Source organism: Lingula anatina, chromosome 6, assembly GCF_051362555.1.
Source record: "Lingula anatina isolate TDL-2025a chromosome 6, LinAna3.0, whole genome shotgun sequence".
In the NCBI taxonomy this organism is placed as follows: domain Eukaryota; kingdom Metazoa; phylum Brachiopoda; class Lingulata; order Lingulida; family Lingulidae; genus Lingula; species Lingula anatina.
Genome location: NC_141772.1, coordinates 24,445,474 through 24,454,895, shown reverse-complemented (window position 1 = coordinate 24,454,895; position 9,422 = coordinate 24,445,474).

The window sequence follows — 9,422 nt, the reverse complement described above, 5'->3', positions numbered from 1 at the left end:
TAGTCGACCGGTCGTTTAATATTTCAATTTTCAAATTTAACATTGCATAGGGGTGTCAAACCCACAACATGAGCAATTTCAATTAATTAACAGCATTAAGGTTTTCTTGGGATTAACTGTTATATTTCTCTCACTTACAAAACCATTACCTAATGTTTTTTTTCCTTATGAAAAAAAGGAGTGAAAAAGATCCGCTTTCCTCAAAATGTGGGTCGGTAGCGCTGGCTCACCAACTTACTGTAAGCACAATTAATACACAGCAAAAAGCGTGAATAAGTGCAGTAACGCATGAAACTTAGTGGTGTAAGACGGTATATGCGTACCCGCTCGAAGTCTCGATCCCCTTCTTGGTAGTGATAAAAAAGAAACCTCAGTATCATCTACAAACTTGATATCTGCATGTAAACAGCAGACCTTAAAGGCAAAGAGAAAGCTCATTTGTGAGCCTAATCACTGACGTTTACCCTAGTAGCACTACTATTTTGGTGTTTACTTGCACTGATATTTGGGGCACTGTTTGCACCGAAGCGTTTCTTACAAAAACGCGAGTCTCCACATCTCCCCCTCTTTAAGTCTATATTTAACCATTTGTTTCCCAGAGTCTCAACGTTTTCACGTTTAAAATCAGTGTAGATTAACGCCTTTGTTGTAGGATATCAGTTGGCCGGAGGTGATCTCACTTTCGCTCTATTAATAAGCATGCAGCAACTGAGAAGATTTTGGTGCACGGCAAATCAGGCTCATAGCCTGGGGGATTCGAAAATGGTCCGACCTGGTTAAATTTGACCTAGGAACACGGAGGTTTCATGGAGAAAGTTCCACACAGTACCCCCCCCCCCCTTTTAAGTTGCTGCAAACTAATGAGTCATCCCACTAAACTAATTAACAAATAATAATCATAAAAATAATAACAACAACCTAACTGCAATATTCCCATCAGGATCATGTTTGTAAGAAGGAAGAAAAGTAAAATACAGCGGTTGATGAACACCGGTAAAATGAACACTGCTATAAGATACATGTGCAGTACACAGTGATGACACAGACAATGCCCTTTGTATGAAATTCCGGCAATAAAAACGCAATAGCAAGCCTGCGTGTTAGATAAAGTATACTACTACTACTCAGATATTAGGGTCGGCTTAGTAAAATTCATGATCTTGAAAATGAAAGTACTTTATATGCAGAAGAATGTATAAGATCTGTAGCAATGAATTGACAAGCAGTAAGTTCTACTCACCAGTTCATAACACGTGGGGCACAACGTAGAGTGCGGGCTCGAGAATGAATGGAGTCTGGGTACCGGTTTGAAAGGAAACATGCAGCATGGGTGTGTGAATATAATACCTTCAATGCGCATGCTATCAACGGCCAACGTTTTTTTTTCAAAATTCAAGCTTCTTAAATAAACATACTACAGAATCAAAAGTTTATTGACAATCGCCCTACATCCGGGCATGATCAAATACAAATACAAATACAAGAAGTAATCTGCAGAGTGATTACCATAAACAGTTAGATATACAATATAATGTCTAAACTAATGCAGGGAAAGTACAAGTACTACACAATATAGATCAATATAGGGATCACCCCCCCCCCCCAAAAAAAAAAAAAAAAGAAAAGAAAAAGAAAAAGAAAGAAAGAAAGAAAAAAGAAGAAAAAATTCAACCAGAATAGGCTATACTAAACCTTATATTAAACTAACTATTATTTAGGGGGATATAAAAACTGCATCGTCAGTTAATCTAGGTTTTATTCAGGATAGATGCAATTTTCATATCCCTAGCTTTAAAACAATCATCAAGAAAGTCAGTTGTGCATTTTGCGATATCAAAATCATTACATTGCAGTACGGTAATAAAAAGTTCACTGATGGACTCAGGGGCTGCTCTGCCCACTATATCTCTAACCTGGTTAAAATATAAGGCTCTCAGTAGAGCATAACAGGGGCACATCATCAAACAACGGAAAAACAACCTTGTGTAGAGCCGCATTTTGCAACCGACCGCATTTTGCAACCGGTTGCAAAATGCGTTCAGTTGCAAAATGCGGTCCTACTAAGTAGAGCCGCATTTCAATTGCAACTGAACGCATTTTGCAACTGCAACGCATTTTGCAAACAAAGGAAATCGTGAAAACGCATTTTGCAACCGCAACGCATTTTGCAACCAGGATTTTTTTCTAAGTCCCTGAAACAGCTTGAAGTACGAGACAGGTAGGCTACGGGTAGAATTGGAGTGGGGACGGGTTTGCTTCGACTATGTATGCTGAAACTGGCCAGGCTGCCCCTGGGGTGGACGAATATATAAAAATTATTTCACATTGTAATTTCCTAAACCATTAGAGTTAGGAGGTTGAAACGTCAGGGAGTAAAAAAGATATTGTTAGGCATGCACATAGGGGTGTGGCCGTCCCTAGGGGTGGTTGATTGTAATTTTGCATTGTATTTTCTGTTATATACCCTTATATCTTTAGAAATAAAGGAAAATAAAAGGAAATAAAAGCGTTGGGGATTAATACCATCGTAAGAAATGTGCGTAGGCACTCCAGATTTTTTGTGACTTGGGGTGTAGTTGTCCCTGGGGGTGGTTGAGATCGTTTCCGATGTGCTTGGGCACATCGGAATGTTTGGTGACTTGGGGAGTGGCTGTCCCTGGGGATAGTTACTTGACTGTAATATTTTCGCCGTAATTTCTTTCATCTCCTTCTCGACCATTCGAGTTAGGAGCACGAGTCTTTGGTGCATGGGTACAGGGGAATTTTAGTGTGACTTTGGGTGTGACTGTCCCTCAGGGGATGGGGTGATTGGTGGTATGTCAGACAATTAAGCTGATTCCACTGATTGCACTTAAGTGAGATCCCCTGCAGAGTTGGACCGACCCAGCTAGTAGGATGTGTGGATCTGAAAGCTGTCTTCGAGTTAAGAAGGAAGGGGAATGCAAAGAACGCAGCAGACGGCACTTAATAACAGACCTTCAGCGGTATGCTTGAATATAGGTCAAGTTAATTAAAAACCCATGCAAGACCCCATACTTTCAAGCATAGCCTCTGTAGAGCAACACACATGCTAATTACTATTTATGATTAATTAACATATTTGTTTTGTATTAAGATACAACGGCTAGTTGAACGCCAGGATTTCTTAACGCCAGGATTTCATAACGCCAGGGCCTTATGGTTGGCATGGGTCAAAAGGACAGCTTTAACTGGATTCCTTGACCTATATTCATGCCTACTACTGTAAGTCCGTTTAGTGCTATGTGCGCCGCTGCTGTTCTCTACATTCCTCAAAGACCCATGTACATTCATTATCAATCCCAAACATTTCACGTTCCTAATTCTAAGGGTAGATAGTAGAAGTAACGGTGCAAAAAATAGAATCAACCACCCCCAGGGACGGCCACACCCATCAATACCCCAGAAGGATCCATATCCCTAAAGACATGTTTTCAATTCCCATAGCCTTCCGTTCCTAACTTATATGGTCTAAAGGTAGATAGCAGAAATTACAACGTCTAATTATATTCAACCACCCCCAGGACCACACCCTAAGTCAAAAAAATTAAATGCCATTCAACATCCCAAATTATACTGTAGCTACGTTTCATGCTTTAACTTAAATGGCCGATACAATGGGCAGATAGCAGAAAATACGTTGTAAAATAAGAATCAACCACCCCCAGGGACAACCACACCCATGTCACAATAAATCTCCGAAGTGCCCATGCACATTTCTTACGGTAGTGTATTAATCCCCAACGTTTTTATTTCCTAATTCTGAAGATATAAGGATAGATAGGAGAAAAATACTAAGTAAAAAGTACAATCAACCACTCCTAGGGACGGCAACACCCCCAATTTAAAACAAAAACAAAAACAAAAAATCCGAAATCCCATGCACATGCCTAACAAAATGTTTATTAACGTTTAGAATTCCTAACTCTAATGGTTTAGGAAATTAAAATGTGCAATAAGTTTTATATTTCCGTCCACCCCAGGGGCAGCCTGGCCAGTTTCAGCATACATAGTCGAAGCAAACCCGTCCCCATTCCAATTCTACCTGTCTCGTACTTCAAGCTGTTTCAGGGACTTAGAAAACAAATCCTGGTTGCAAAATGCGTTGCAGTTGCAAAATGCGTTTTCACGATTTTCTTTGGTTACAAAATGCGTTGCAGTTGCAAAATGCGTTCAGTTGCAAAATGCGGCTCTACTTAGTAGGACCGCATTTTGCAACTGAACGTATTTTGCAACCGGTTGCAAAATGCGATCGGTTGCAAAATGCAGCTCTACACTTGTTGTTTATATTTGTTTTTAGTGTATTCAATGGCATCAACGAGGAAAACTTTCTTTATGTAGTTTCTACTTTACCTATGGTGGTGACTTAAGGACATGAACGCCAAAATCATCGTTATGTAAATAATATTATATCTGGTTGTTGTAATATCATCAAATGATGTCCATATACTTTATAAGTCTTCAGATAAAGTATGATCATTTTGCTCATGACGTCACACCAGCAGTTTTAAAAAGAGGTGAATATGTTGTTTTTGGTTATTTCTAAGATCTAATATCCGTTTATTAGATCTTAGGTTATTTTTTTTTTTCTCCATTACCTGGGCTAGTATCAGGAAGAATTAAACGACTAATAACAGGCACCCTGAGCTTCAGAGATAACTTGCCACTAACCTCTTCACTATAGCCTATCTTCATCGTGTCAAGTAACTTGACACGATGAAGATAGGCTATAGTGAAGAGGTTAGTGGCAAGTTATCTCTGAAGCTCAGGGTGAATAACAGGCGTACCAAACTACCAGACTCGGCACCGAATGCTCCCGAATTCACCGGTAGATCGCACCACACTGCCCGTTTTCAAGGTGTGCGTCAGTACGCATTTCACAGTATCATACCCCGGAACAAATTTTGAGATGAGATGCACTATTTTCCAACCCCGCTGAGAATCATCACTATCACATCGCGAACTAGACAAAAGCGGTGTCGCGACTGATACTTCGAAACGTGTATATATATACAAAGGGGTGCGACCGATTTTCTTACAGTCAACATTCTGTTTAAATTTTATCGCTAATATCGTTAGATTAAAGATTTGGCGAATACGACAGTCGGTTCTGTATAACACAGAAAGAAAGCAGAAAATATCTGTTCAATTATCATAAGGAAACGATACCCTTTACGCTATTTGAAACTATATAATGGCATTTGGACGGGTAAAGTGGAATGATCTGACGTGTCAGCTTGCTTCTCATGCGTCTTTAAAGAAAAGCTTATTCTAAAGATTAATTTTGCTTATTTGTTTAACCCTTACTCTGCTTATCAAAGATACAAAACGGTCTTATCACAGTTTTCACTGGAGGTAAACTACATGCATTAAATTGCACCAATCATTAATATATCCATTAATAACCACTGCATTTATTGCAGGCCTATTTATAAACCATGTGCTATCATATTATAAATGCTGTAAATCCATAACCAAAGTGGGAGCTATCTTCTACAAACACTCAGAGAAACGCACCTTTCTTTACAGGATAACGCAGTTTAAACGTTAGCAGCAGCTATAAAACCGATAATAGTTAAATTTACTTTTTTTGATTATTGGTCTTCCGGTGTAATTAAATATGAATGATTTCTTCCATAAAATTTCTCTGAGTGCCGATATAGGTTCCTCGACAAGGCTCATTATCATCTCCTCTTGAGACACGTGCATGGGTACAAGAAGAAAACAAGAAAAACGTAGGCATATTCATAGACCTGATAAAGGCATTTGATACTGTATATAGTTAATACCAACTGAAAGCTTGATTAACATTAAATTTCGTTTATAAGTAACACCACAGACTCTAGATAGTAGTACAGCTGTCCACCCTTTTAAAATCCTGCCGTTTTGGGAGAAATATTTACCATCATTAGGCTCGGGATGAGTTGAACAACCGTACTGACCACCACAACCAACGAGTAGTCCGAATTACACGTGTTAGGGCAAATTTATCGTCATTCAGGAGGTAACCAACAAAATCTTCCCATTCTTGGACAGTACAACGCAATAAACGTAGAATGCCAATGTTGTTATTGCGCTGTCATTGTGGTTCTTGTTACTGAGTCAGCACAATCCATCAATCCTTCAGAGTCGTTGTATGCAATACAAAGCCATACATGTACCTCAACGAAGGCCTGCTTCCAGGTCTTGAAGCTCGTGCTTTCAAAATGACAATTTGCTCATTCAGCTTGTCATTAGGTCTGTATGCACTCATCGAAATGTGATGGGCTGAATGATAAGTCGTCATAACGCATGTCTTAATTTTCTTGAACCATGTAGTTTTCTGTTATATTCTTGTAGCCCATGCTTCTCTTCTTCTCTTGTAAATTGTTGATGTGAGAAACTTTCACCTTGCAACTCTTATGACAACACCATGTTAACCTTCTTGTGGTCATTTTGATATTTGTATACTGTTCACTGGTTAAGCATCACTTCTTACACAAAGTGGCCGTCTTAGACCATTCAAGCACCTTAGCCTTAAACAAAAAAGTCTGCTTCCATCTTAATTATCTGAGAAGTCTTCTCTCGATTGTCACTTTCTTGACACCTTTGCATGACACCCCAGATCACTGTCTACCTGTACAAGTATCTGTTAGCAACGCTCGACACTGGAATACCCTACTTTCCATTCAGGGGGCTAGTTCCTTTTGGGTGGAGCCGTCTCCACCACATCATTACCTGAGCCAATAGCAATGAGTAATAAACGAAACCAGACCCCTTAACCCTGATGTGAAATGTCGACTTTGGTTGCCTTCCAAAAAAAAAAAAAAAAAAAAAAAAAAAAAAAAAAAAAAAAAAAAAAAAAAATCCGTACTATTGCTGCAGGTGTTTGTTATATGCACCCTGAGCTTCAGAGCTAACTTGACACTAACCTCTTCACTGTAGCCTATCTTCATCGTGTCAAGTAACCTCTGACCAGATTCGATTGCCTCCGCCGCCCGCCAATCAAATTTAAAAGCCCGCACTCAATGACTCATTAAACGATCTAGCCAATGAACGCGAACGAGTCAAGGCGCGCTTTGTTCAAATCCGGACCAATCAAAGATAAGGCTGAATATCAGGGACTTGCCGTAACCTGTGGGCAGTACGCAAATAACATCGTCTCTCAGTAGATAATGATGCAGGGCCTCAAACTGCTAGACCCTATGGTTTCAATTCCGATTTACTCATATTTTGCAAAGAATCAAGAGATAACTTAACACATTCTTTTTCGTAGTCACTCGCCTTGCTTTCTTTGTGTACGGTAATACACTCGGAACTACTCGGATGTCTCCGCACTCGACAATAACTATGTTGTTAGTATAGTATGGAGCTTGCGGAATCAGCCGAGGATTGCCGATTGACGGTCAACCAATCAGCGTTTTCACCAAACTTTGGTGAAAAATTTTGAAACATGGATTTGATTGGCTTATATAAACTAGGTCAAACTATTTTCGTCAGAGGTTACTTGACACGATGGAGATAGGCTACAGTGAAAAGGTTAGTGTCAAGTTAGCTCTGAAGCTCAGGGTGGTTATATGTGACATACTGCAGTACAATTTAGGTGTACACGTATTACACCCATGTCTGTATGAAATGTATTGACGTGCAAAGGTTACTCTATGGCCTCATTCAGAATAGGGGACTAACTAGTCCGAGGGTCATAGGTGGCGTCCCACTTGAATACTTCCCCACGGGGAATCTAATCGGTGTCTTTTAGCGGATTAGACGGCAAGCTTTGTGGTGGGTCGCCATATTTGACCCTCGGACTAGTTGGTCCACTGTTGTAAATGCGGCCTAAGCGTGTCGGTGGTAGTCGTGTGTGTGCGCGCGCATGTGTGTGTGTGTGTGCGCGTGTGTGTGTGTGTGTGTGCAAGCAGCCACTCCTAACGTCCGGCGTCCTTGTGAATCATTGAAACGTAGTGGGTGTCCTATGATATTGACGTACCTGAGACTTCAAGCTTTGGGAGGCGTTACTGTGTCACTGGAAGCCCTACTGTCAACCTAGTTGCAGAAAAATATCTCTCAGGATCACGAGACAATTGGTTTCATTAAAATGTACTTTGTACCCTGTTAAACTTTGGTCAAACACAGTATACATGTATTATCATTATCATTGTATTGCAAGTGAACTAGCTTGATATGAACTCGGTCAATAGAAACGCTCGTCGCATGCATACAAAAACCGCGTTAGCACGAGGACAAACAGACATGAAGAAAACACAATCCTACATAATTGTTACTAACAAATAAATGCAAAATACACCATTTGATCCACGCACCTTTCAAGTTTTGCTTCTGTTCCTGGCCATTCTTGCTTAAAATAGTTATCAAACATCAATTCAGGTCAGACAGAATGGATATAGATGGGGCTTTTACTTTCGCGAGAGGGTACAAGGCCACCGAGTATCGATAATTTAGATAATATATAAGGCCTTTGCTCCTTTATTCAATTATTCACATCCGTATCATTTTATTTGAATATATCTGCAAAAGGGACCGGGAGCAAAAAGGGTGAGTATTTCCCTGACTTAATTAATACTTATTTTCTTCAAAGAGAATACGGAATTTCCAACTCTTGAACAAGCAAACTAGTCGGCTTTAGAGAGCTCTAAACATATAAGGAGTATTACCCCGACGCCACAACTTAAAGGGCAATTTCATAAGATTTACCCGTCAAAATGGATTTCCCGGGGAAATAAGCAATATTATCGTAGTCAAGAATCATTTATCTATTCCTCTCTCCATTTTACTTAACTTATCAAAGTTGATATAGTTTAAAAAGCCTGGTCGGTCGTGAGAACCAGCGACCGTCTTCCTAAGGTTCGATGGAAGTATCAGCATCAGGTATGCTCCAGCAAAAAATTATTTAAGGGGCTAAATTTTTTAAAGGTGTATGTAAGGTTTTATAGGAAACTGTGGACGGCAAAAATAAGCATTTGGTTGATTTTTAAATCCATGGAGTGTACCTTTCATTTAATAAGAAATTGTTGCAGGTTTTTAATTTTTTTAGTTAAAAACTGCTCGGTAAGTCGTGCTGATTTTGTGACAGTTAAGATATTCTGATGTACCAAGGTGTTTTAATAAAGCTTCTTGGAAATACCAAGTTAAATTTGTTTAAAAGATCCATGGCAAATCGCCATGGGAGCCCGAATCAAATAAAAAACTTTGTATAAATAAAATTATCTAGGTTCACGTATTGGAGGATTGGGAGTGCCTACTCCACGTCAGTACCTGTGCTACATGAAAGATATGTTTTACATACGAAAAACTACAAAATGCCAAGATTCACCTACAACTCAAATTACTTCCATTCAACCCCATTGACAGCGCTGAGAAGAAGCAAAACAGAAACTTTGTCATTATTTTTTTAATATTTATCATTT